Source organism: Gorilla gorilla, chromosome 10 (genome assembly GCF_029281585.2).
Source record: "Gorilla gorilla gorilla isolate KB3781 chromosome 10, NHGRI_mGorGor1-v2.1_pri, whole genome shotgun sequence".
Taxonomy (NCBI): domain Eukaryota; kingdom Metazoa; phylum Chordata; class Mammalia; order Primates; family Hominidae; genus Gorilla; species Gorilla gorilla.
This window is the reverse complement of record NC_073234.2, coordinates 26,908,174-26,919,211: the sequence shown is the minus strand read 5'-3', so window position 1 is coordinate 26,919,211 and position 11,038 is coordinate 26,908,174. Positions and strand designations below refer to the sequence as shown.

The following is an 11,038-nucleotide window of genomic DNA, read 5'->3' as shown; positions in this document are numbered from 1 at the left end:
TGGGGCTATTCTTTTTGTTCGTTTGTTTGAGATGGAGTCTTTCTCTGTCACCAGGCTGGAGTGCAGTGGCACGATCTCGGCTCACTGCAACATCCACCTCCCAGGTTCAAGCAATTCTGCCTCAGCCTCCCAAGTAGCTGGGACTACAGGCTCGTGCCACCACGCCCGGCTAATTTTTGTATTTTTAGTAGAGATGGGGTTTCACCACGTTGGCCAGGATAATCTCGATCTATTGACCTCGTGATTCGCCTGACTCAGCCTCCCAAACGCTGGGATTACAGGCGTGAGTCACTGCGCCCGGCCAGGACTATTCTTAACATAGAAAAACTTCAGCACATTAGCCACCTCTGCAGGGCATTGAAGGATAACTGAAGTCCAGGGCCAAGAACACTCAGGGACGTCAGGTGCCTAAAAGTACTTAGGGGCCTTTAAAAATCTAAAACCAAGTATACTTCAGTATCTTAATGTTTGCAAATAACTATAAAATAGCCTTGGAAAAAATGAGCTCATACACACACACACACACACACACACACACACACACACACACACACACACACACACACACATGACCCATCATAATACATAAATATTGAAATCTATTATTTACACTCAAATAATTTTACATTTTCTTCTGTTCAACTACTTCAAGACTGGAATGGTTTTAGTCAAATATTCATGAGTGTGAAATCCCTCATTCCTCCCTAGTCTGAAAGGAGAGCTTTCAGAGATGTAATTCTTCTCAGATGTCTCCTGAAGTTTTGATTTGCAGTAAAAGCAAATAGGAATCATCCACCAAGTTAGGAAACAGCTACGCCCTTATGGGTTTATCTGTGGCCCTGGTATTAGCAGTCATCTTCCAAATCTGAGACACTAAATTGGCTGTCTTGATTGTTCTTTTGCCACTTGTCAATAAGTCCTTCTCAAATTCTTCAGTAATTTTGCCTTTAAAAATTTTTTTCAAGAGCCCTGAATCATTGAGAAGTTCTTCCATGTCCTCATCTTTGTATCAGAACATGCTTCCCTTTTCCTTATCTCATTCATGTTTTTCTTCTTTTCTTTTTTGGCCTTCTGCTTCGACCAATCTTTATTTTTTAAGAATTTTCTTCTCCCTTCATTTTCTGTTTTTCTCTTTTCTTTGTTGCTCCAGTAATTTCTGCCTCCGCTTTTCTCTAATTTTATCTTTAAATGAAATAGTGTCTGTATTAATGTCCACAGGCACAAAATCTGGAAACTGCTTTCCTCTCAATTCTGGCATCTTGGGCATTCTCAGCAGGGAAAAACCTCAAGCAAGACTTGCAAAATCAAGATTATTTAATCTGAAAATCAGGTTGCATTCTTACTTTGCATAAGCCTGGACATAGGACACAAAAGCTTTCATGCCCTTTTCAAACACAGATGTTTCTGCCAGGGTCATGGACTTGAGTTTTGGCAGAAGGTCAGCTGTGTTTTTCTAGAGTTTCATCTCCGCCAGGGGGCATTTTTGGTTAATTGCAAGGAAATTGATGTATGACTCTTCCACGGGCGGGAGGAACACCAGAGCTCTGCCTCTGTGGCTAATGAGGGCTGTGCGGCCACAGTGCTGCACAAAGGCACTTGCATTGTAGGGGTGATTGTACTGCAAAACCCAGTTTACTTCAGGAATATTGATTCCTGGGCCACCACATCAGTGCACACTAAAATTCCACTTTGCAATTTGCAGAACAATTGCAATTTTCAATTTGCATGAAGATCGTATTTCATCTTTCCATGGATGCACACAATCTTCACACTCTTCATCAGCACCTCCAGAGCCTTCCTGTAGTATTCCACACAGGTGCAGGTGCTAAAGAAGACCAGGTGTTGCTCTTGCTTATGACTGCGAAGAAAATGTAGCAGCTGATTAAATTTCTCATCTGCCTTGCATACCAGTGTAGTAGTTTTCCAGGGGAGAGTGGTGTTCTGGGCACTGCTGGCTGCCACACCCTTCTTCACTGAGACTGGACAGGGTTCCGGAGTCCCACTCTCCCCAAGTTCTCCACTTCCTGCTTCTGAGTGGCAGAGAAAAGGCCTGTTCTCCTCTGCTTTGGCAAAAACTCCAGGATGGTATTTATGCTTGCCTCAAATCCCATGTCCAGAAGTCTGTCTGCCTCATCCAACACCAGGATATGCAGGGATCACACACAGCTGGCCAGATACAAGCCTTTTGCCTTCCTTCAGAACCTGTCTTCAAGTGGCCTGGAATGGCCACAGTGATGTTCCCACCTTGTTGCTTAAACTCTTAAACTTGGAACAGAGGAGATCCTGAGAGCAGAGGAGAATCATTTATTATTATTATTTTTTTGAGATGGAGTTTCAGTCTTGTCACTCAGGCTGGGAGCAATGGCATGATCTCAGCTCACTGCAACCTCCACCTCCCAGGTTCAAGTGATTCTCCTGTTTCAGCCTCCAGAGCAGCTGGGATTATGGGCACCCACCACCACGCCCAGCTAATTTTTGTATTTTCAGTAGAGACAGGGTTTCACCATGTTGGCCAGGCTGGTCTTGAACTCCTGACCTCAGGTGATCTGCCCGCCTTGGCCTCCCAAAGTGCTGGGATTACAGGCGTGAGCCACTGCGTCTGGCCTAGAATCATTTATTCTTTCTGTCCGTCATAGATGATAAACCAAAGTTTTAAATAGATGTTTCCACTTATCCTGCCCTCTTTTCCATGTTCAATTGCTCATTTCCTGGTAAGCATGTCTGCCCTGGCTGCCTGCAGTCCACTTCCCTACACCTGCCATTGCCCTGCCTGCCAGTCAGCCTTGACCTATCTTCTCCTAAGGTTTCAAAATGATATGATTCATTTTTCATAAATAAACTTAACATTTCCACATCATATCTACCAGTTAGAAGGATAGTAGTCTGATTGCTTCAGTTCACGTTTTTTTGGGTCTTTAAAGAAGCTGTTTACTAATTTATATTTAAATGGCTTCTTTCAGGAGAAGAAAAATTTGACACACTTCTCTCTCTGCTCCTCACCCCGAAGTATTTGAAGTTTCTTTTTTTTTTTTAGTTGTGGAAAGAATGCAAAACATAAAATTTACCATCTTAGTCATTTTCAGCATACAGTCTGGTGGCACTGAGCACAGTCACATTGTCGGGCAACTGTCGCCACCATCCATCCACAGAACATTGTCATCTTCCCAACCTGAAATTCTGTACCCATTAAACACAAACTCTCCATTCCCTCCTCCTCCAGCCCTGGCAAACATTTTTCCATTCTCTGTCCCTACGAAATGGATGACTCTAGGTAATTCTTAGAAGTGGAATCATGCAATATGTTTCCTTTTGTGTCTGGCTTATTTCACTTTGCATGATGTCCTTAAGGTTCATTCACGTAGCAGGGTGTGTCAGAATGTCATTCCCTTTTAAGCCTGGATAATATCCCATTGTATGGATAGACCACATTGCGTATCCATTCATTCCTCCGCGAACACTTGGGTTGTTCCCACCTTTGGGCTATTGTGAATAAGTGTTCTGTGAACATATGTGCAGAAATATTAAAAATGATTCATAAAAGATAATTGATTCAACCAGTCCTCCCTTAGCTTTGCTATGGGGTAGACACAGTGCCAGTGGCCACAATAAACAAGACTGCAGACACAGCCAGCTGCCTCCTGGACCTCAGAGCCTAAAAGGAACAGAGACTCAGTGTGGTGAGGTAACTGTCAGGACTGGAGAAACAGGGTCCCCATGAGCACAAGGGCTGTAGCCTGCCCACCTCCCCCCAAAAAAAGGCCCCAGAAAAGTTGTGTGACTTAGTATCTGGGCTCTGAAAAGTGAATTTGGGACAAGGTTGTGGGAGCAGGCCAGGAGAGGGCAGAGCAGATGGCAGAGACCAGAGGCATCTGAGTCAGTGGAAGAAATGTGGGGGTGCAGCCACCCAGGGTGAAGCACACGCAGGAGCCAGAGCGGATGATGCCAGCCCTGTGAACCTGTTAACATCTTGGGTTTATCCTAAAATAGTAGGAAGTCACTGAAACATTTCAAGTAGGGAAGTGACAGGATCTGGCCTGCACTGTACACAAACAGCCTGTCTGTGGTGTGAGTGCATTGGACTGGATGAAGGCAAAGTTCAGACAGGAAGCGACTGCTCATAGCCAAGCCATCAAGGATGGAGGCCTGAGCTCACTGGATAGCAGGGAAGGAGATAAGGCACAGCTAGGGGGTGACTGAGCCCAGGAAGTGAGAGAAAAGGTGGCATCGAGGAAAGAAAGCCACAGGTTTTTTATAACAACCAGTTAATTATATAGCCAATGAATATTTATATATAAATATAATTTAAATATACATATGTATTCATAATTTATATATAAATATAATTTAAATATAGTTATATTTATACAACCAGTGCATTTATATATATATAAATTATATTTATATAACCAGTGAATATAGGATAAGTAGAGGAGTAGCAAAATATTGATGCTGTTGAGTGGGGTCTGGTGCTCATGTTCAGTTCTTCTCCAAGGATCTGGGGATATCTTGGTCTTGGTCTGGTCAGATCTTTCTTCATCAGCCTGATTTGCTGCAACCTGCTAGACCTTCTGGATGACCCACATCCAAAGAGCTACCATTTTCAGAGGACAATCTATGCCCTGTGAGCCTCAAAAAAGTCTGTTATGAGTTGAATTGTGTCCCCCCAAAATTCATGTATGGAAGCCCTAACCCCTAATATGACTATTTGAGGATAGGGCCTATAAGGAGGTATAAAGGTTAAATGAGGTTGTAAGTGTGGGACCTTAATCTGATAGGACTGGAGTCCTTATAAGAAGGGGAAGAGACACAAGAGATCTCTTTCTCTGCATGTGCACAGAGAAGAGGCCACATGAGGCAAGAAGGCAGCCATCAGCAAGCCAGGAAGAGAGCCCTCCCCGGAAACCAACCCTGACGGCACTTCAATCTCAGACTTCCAGGCTCCAGAACTGTGAGAAAATGCATTTCTGTTGTTTAAGCCACCCAGTCTGTGGCATTTGGTATGGAAGCCCTGGCAAGCTGATGCACGGTCTTAAGAGGTAGGTATTGTCATTCCCATTTATAGATGAGGAAACTGAGGCTCAGAGGGATTGACTTGACCAAGATCCACAGGTGGTAAGCCACTCATCCGCTGCCTTGCATTGGAGGCTTCCTTTTAGCAAGCCTTTTGTATTGGCAGAGAATTTTCTGCACATATCCTTGAAGAACCACGTCTTTACCCACTCTATTTCTAAAGCTCTAGCTGTGACTCTGCCTTCCAGCCTGCTGTGCAGATCCACACAACAATGTAACCACAGGGCCTGCTCTGCAAGATCACCCAGAGCAGGCTTCCCAGTCTTGGAGATGCAGAAATGTGCTGTACTTTCTCTGTCCTCCTGCAGCAGTGAGAGGGAGTTTTATGATAAGTCGGCTATATAGTTTTCAGCTGGAGAAGAGTGACTTTGTGGCTAGACAGGATTCCACATGAGTCCCCTGCTTCCTAAGTGAAGCATGTGCTTCCTGCTGTGACTGTGACGCTGCAAGGTGCACAGAGGAGCCTTGCTGCAAGGCTTCCAGTCACCTTCCTGTAAGTGCCTTGAGTTCCCAACTGCCTGGCTGCAAGTCCAGTTCAACATGAACCCTACTGAAGCACGTTTTGAAGTTTTAGTTTGAACCAGATGAACTTATGATTTTTGTAAGTAAAAAATGACCAAATATCAGCAATTTCATGTGAACCAACCTAATGTAGTTGGCCCTTTAACCCTGCCCCCTCCGTCTCATTATGTCATCTCAGGCTGCCCTCAGATCACCCCAGATCCCTGGCTTCCTCCTCCCACCCTCCCTAGCAGGGTCCCCATGATGGACGGGGATGGACGCCTGGGAGAGAAGTCCACAAAGAAACAGAGAGGAAATGGTCAGAGAGGTAGGAGGATAGTGTCAGGGTCCAGAACACATTACCCCAACATGTGGCCCCTTGGTCTGCTGAATATTTTACATGGAAGGAAATGCAGAAAACAGCAGGAGCAGGAAGGTAACTCTCTGACCCTTTCTCCCGTGAAGCATGGTCAGAAAGGAATTCTCTGACTTGCCTTGCCTGAAAGTAGGTCGGGAGACTCTCATTCCAGAGAGGTCCTGACTCGGTCCCCTCACCGCCTTCTTCCCTGCTGGCCTCATCCAAGCCTCTGCTTAAGGAGGGCTCCATGTCCAACTTTAGCAGCTCAGGGTGGATTTATTCCCCAGCCTCTAAGGGCATGTTCTTGTGAAGCTTTGTTCTCTATGACGTAAGAGGAGAGGGATGTTTAGAGGAGCTGGGGGAGGAGACCCCAGGGGATTTCCTTGTCCCCACAGATGCATCTCTTTGTGAAGCAAAACACACGCAAAGCACCTAGCAGTGCCCAGCACACAGTCAGTGCTCATGAAGTGTTGGTTCCCTCTCTGCCCACTGCAGTTGGGACAAACAACACACAGGGTGCCAAGATTCAGCTTGATGAAGAAAAGCATAGCCCACATTCCTGCTCCTGGGCCTTGTCCTCCATGTTGCAGCTCAAAGTTAAGGACAGCTCAGGTACCAGCATTGCTTGTGCTGAGGATAGGCCAGCATGTCCTGTGCCTGGTGGTCCCCAGAAATGCTGTTGCCTGCTGACACTCTGCATCTCCAGTTCATCCCCCCATTCCTCTCCAAAGCCCACTCTACCTCCCTTGCCTCCTAATCTACCTGGAGCTCTCACCTCTCATCTTTCCTTCCCGCTGTGGGGCAGGTGGCGATCTGCAGGCCTCCACGAGAGAGAACTGCCCTTACCCTGCCTGAGATACTCAAAGCCAGGGGCACTGATTCAGCTCTCAGCACTGAGAGGATGGACTGGGATCTTTCTCTGATGCCCTCAGTGGTCTGAGGATAAAGCGTGCCGGGCATGCAGGGTCTATAGGAAGTAAGACAGAGGGAGGCACTGAGCTGAGCACAGATAGGAAAAGGAAGAGCTCATGGCCCAGAGCTAAAGAAGACATGACCCAGTGACCAGAAGACCCTGTCCCAGTGGGAAAGGCACATCTTAGTGTGGAAGGGTGTGGACATCAGGAGGGACTTAGACTCAGCAAGGACTCAGGCTCACTGCCCTCTGCTCAGGAGAGCAAAACCCTCTCGGTGAGGTTTCCTCTCTGTGTCTTTAATCCAGGGAGCAGGTGTCAGAATCAAGGGCACCATCAAAATAGGATGACAGGGACATCTGAGATGTGCCAAATTTTCAAAGGCCTAGCTGTCACAGCTGGGGGCGGATGGGGAACAGTCTTCTCATGGGTCCACCCTGCCCTATACGGCACAGCCTAGGACCCTTCAGTCAAAGCTGGCTCTTTCCACCGTCAGAGCAATGTCTCATCTGTTGCCTCTGAGTTAGGCAGGGCATATGTAATATAAATTTCATAGAAAGAGAAACTGAGGAATGGGGTGGGCTAAGTGACTTGGGCCAGAGGATAAGTGACTTGGGGTCAGGACTCAGATCTCCTTGGATCCAACACCAGATGTCCTTCTCCCACATGAAACCTTCTCCCTAATCTTAACACTTCTATGGCTCCATGGTTTCATCGGCCATCACAGGAGAATGAAGCCGCAGAAATTGCACGCATGTTCACATGTGTGTATGTGCACATATTTGTGCATGCATGTACGTGTATGTGTGTGCATGAGTAATGTGTGCACGTGTGCTGAGCAAAGCGGGGGAGGGTGGCAGTTCCTGATGATTTTCTCCATCTTGAACACTGCAGGTGCTTTTCCTGGGAGAGCCAGACAACCATGGTGTGTCAGCAGGAGGGGTCTCAGGACAAGACCTATGAAGTGAAGATGAACTATGACACAGAGGCCTGCATTGAGCCCAGCCTCCTCTCCACAGAGATATGAGCTCTAATGCCCTCTTCCCAGGCTGGCCTCGGTGTGGGAATGGGTTTGGGGAGGCAGGGCCAGGTCTCTGAGATCCCACCTCAGGCTGATTTGCAGGAGGAGAGGAGATCACAGAGAAAAATCCGTACAGCCTATCTCTCTCTCTCTCTGCCTCTCTCTCTCTCTCTCTCTCTCTCTGCCTCTCTCTCTCTCTCTCTCTGTCTCTCACACACACACACACACACACACACACACACGTCCTTTTTAGCTTGGCCTTTTCACCAGGAGCATTTCTAAACATTGCTTCTTAAATCTTTTAAGCTGTAACTAACAGACATAAATCTGTTTTCTGGTGAGACTCAGTGCACACATACAGATGTTGACAATTAAACAATGTTTCAAGGCAGTACTTATAATAAAACTGCCCAGAAGAGGGCACTGGTGGCAAATCTAGGCCTGAGTTTTTGTTCTTGCTGGAATTTTTGAAGTATTTTAGCTGCAGATCTAGATTCATTAAAAGTTATGACATCCACTTGGTCAGTTATAATGGGCCCTTAAAAGAATAGAAGAGCATAGCATAGCATATCAAAATAGAAACCATCAGAGTGCATCAAATTTCACAAAGTTAAGTACTGTGTTGTGCAACACTGGCTGAATTGCCAATATCTGTATATATCTAGGGGATCTCTGCGTGAAACATCTTTATGACTGTGGGTGGCATTCATAGCAGTTGGAGACATACTGTTTCAGAAGCTTTTCTGAAAGGACTTTAGAGTGAGGAAGGACTAGCCTTGTTGGCTTTCGAAGACAGGAGAGGTGTGGCTGGAGGTGGTGGGAGGGGGCACCAGGCCCCTCTCCCTGGGGAGTGTCGGGGAGCAGCAGCCAGGCCAGCACAGCATGTGGCTTCCAGGGGACCTGGTGCTTTCTTCTTGGGAACTGGGGGGAGGATTAGCAGAGATGCCTCCTTTTCCTCTGGCATGGAAAGAAGAATCTAGTGAGTAAGGAAAAACATGGAAATAGCCCCAACCAGTGACTCCTGACAGATCACTCAACCATCCTGTGCCTTTGTGTCCCCACCAGAAAATGGGGCAGCGGGGGTGACAGAACTACTTTTCTGACTCGGTGAAACATAGCCACTGTAAAACCAAGATAAATAGATAAATAATCTGATGTTCCTTATGAGATACTATTCTCTACATTGATTCTTAGAGAATATAAATTAATACATGACCACCTACCTTAGAAATTAGAAAAAACCTGTATTTTAACATATTTTAGTCCTTCTAGAGTTCTTGGTACACTCGGGCACTCTGCTATGTCATGAAGAACCTGGTCTCAATCCTCAGGGAGATTCCACAAACTAGGAAACTAGGAGAGTCTCAGTAGAGAAACATAATACAGACAGTTTCTCACTAATCTCCCTCAGAGTGGTACAACACTGAGGGGTACAGGCTTTAGAGAAGGTTGAGAGCAGGGTGACCTTAATGGGTACCATGCACAAGATCAAACAAACAGAAGTGTGCTCTGCAAGAGTGGGGGTGATATGCAAAAGAAAAAAATATAAAGAGGCCTTACCTGGCTGAGAATGAGAATAAGGCTTGCAGGCATAAACACGTGTGGTCTTTGCACAACCAGCATTCCTGCACATCTATAAGTACTTCAAGTCTCTGTACTGTGCCAGGAACAAGTGTGAAGTCATCCTCAGAGGTGTGGGGTGGAACCATGGATCAGTGAGTCCATGGTTTTGTCTGGAAAATGGGGTTGGAATGCAACAGTGCTTCTTGGATGGCAGGCTGAATCAGTAGGGATTGTGAATTGAATTTTTAATAAAATAGAACAGACTAAAGTAGAGTAGGACTCACCAGGGTGCAATACACGCACCTAAGGTAAATAAAGGGCATGAAGTTTCATTCAATTAGGTGTATCTGTACATGATGGGAATCTGTCAAATCTATGTCTCATTGAATCAAGGCTTGGATGCCCACTGGGGTCCCTATTAGCCCTGCTGTTCATCTACTGAGTGATTATAGGGTGCTTGTAGGCAGCTGCTTATGTGCTCTTGCTGATGAGGCAGGTGTCAGGGAACAGAAATCAGGGGCCTGAGAAGACCTCTTTAAAACCCCTGGGGAGTCAAACACTTGCTGACAGAGGCTGGAGTAATTTTGGTTTTTAAAGAAGACCTGGCTCTGGGGCAAATACCAGCACAGAGAGGACTGGGGAGGGTGAAGGCAGGCAAACAAGGGGCATATTTTGACTCCCTCTGTGTCTTTTCCCATTTCATGGAAGGATGTGTTCAGCTCCCCACACACAGTGACCAGCGTGTGGAGCAGCTGATGTCTCAAGGATTTACTTTGGGAAGATGAGAAAAGGGTGCTTTTCATCTGTTGGTGTTTTTCCAGCCATATCAGCCTACCTGGCGAGGTGTGAGGGTGTGTGCCACCCTGTCCCCCCTCTATTGATGTTCCTCTCCTTGTGCTGCCCAGGTGCCATGTGACACAGGCTCCTGTGTGAAGGCAGATGGGAAAGCCCTAACCTCACTCACAGGGCAGCCCTCAGTCACCAGAGTCCAGGTTCTCCAGCAGCTACAATTTTAGGAAGTTGTAGGGAAATATATGGGGAAAGAAGTGTCCTACAATTGTTAGGGATGGGCCTGTCCCTAAGCACACCTTCCTCTTCCTGCTGCCCTTCCCAGTCCCAGCTGCCTGTCCTCCCCACAGCCTGGTGAGAGGGATGATGCATTGAAGGAAGTCCAATGGGCAGATGCTTACATGGCTTCTTTGTGAAGCCGCTTTTTGTTTTAACTTAATTCATTAATTTATTTTTATGACAAAGCAATGAAACATTTCTTTGTGGAGCCAAATACCAATGTAACAGGTAAATGGGTTTCTGCCACATCTCCACATTGTTGGGGGGATGCTTGAACACCCCCCACCACACACTCTTAAGGCCCAAGGTTGAGCTTTAGATGAGGGACTTTCCTACTCCTGGAAGGGCAGGCACTGTGTAGACAAACATGGAGAGAGAGCCAGAGTGACTTCCTTGCGTAGAAAAGTGACTTCCTTGGGGGGAAGAAAACCCAGAAATAATACAAGGTCAACATATAAAACTAAATTCAATATTTATATGCTAGTAATAACTGGACATTTAAAATTTTGCAAAAATTCCATTTATAATACCTCTGAAAAATGAAAT

At 46.1% G+C, this 11,038-nt stretch overlaps 1 pseudogene; it reads right to left on the bottom strand.

Annotated features, from left to right (window-relative positions):
• Positions 1-203: 203 nt before the first annotated feature.
• On the bottom strand, positions 204-6,178 carry LOC101144287 (ATP-dependent RNA helicase DDX55-like; annotated as a pseudogene).
• Between the last annotated feature and the right edge of the window lie 4,860 nt (positions 6,179-11,038).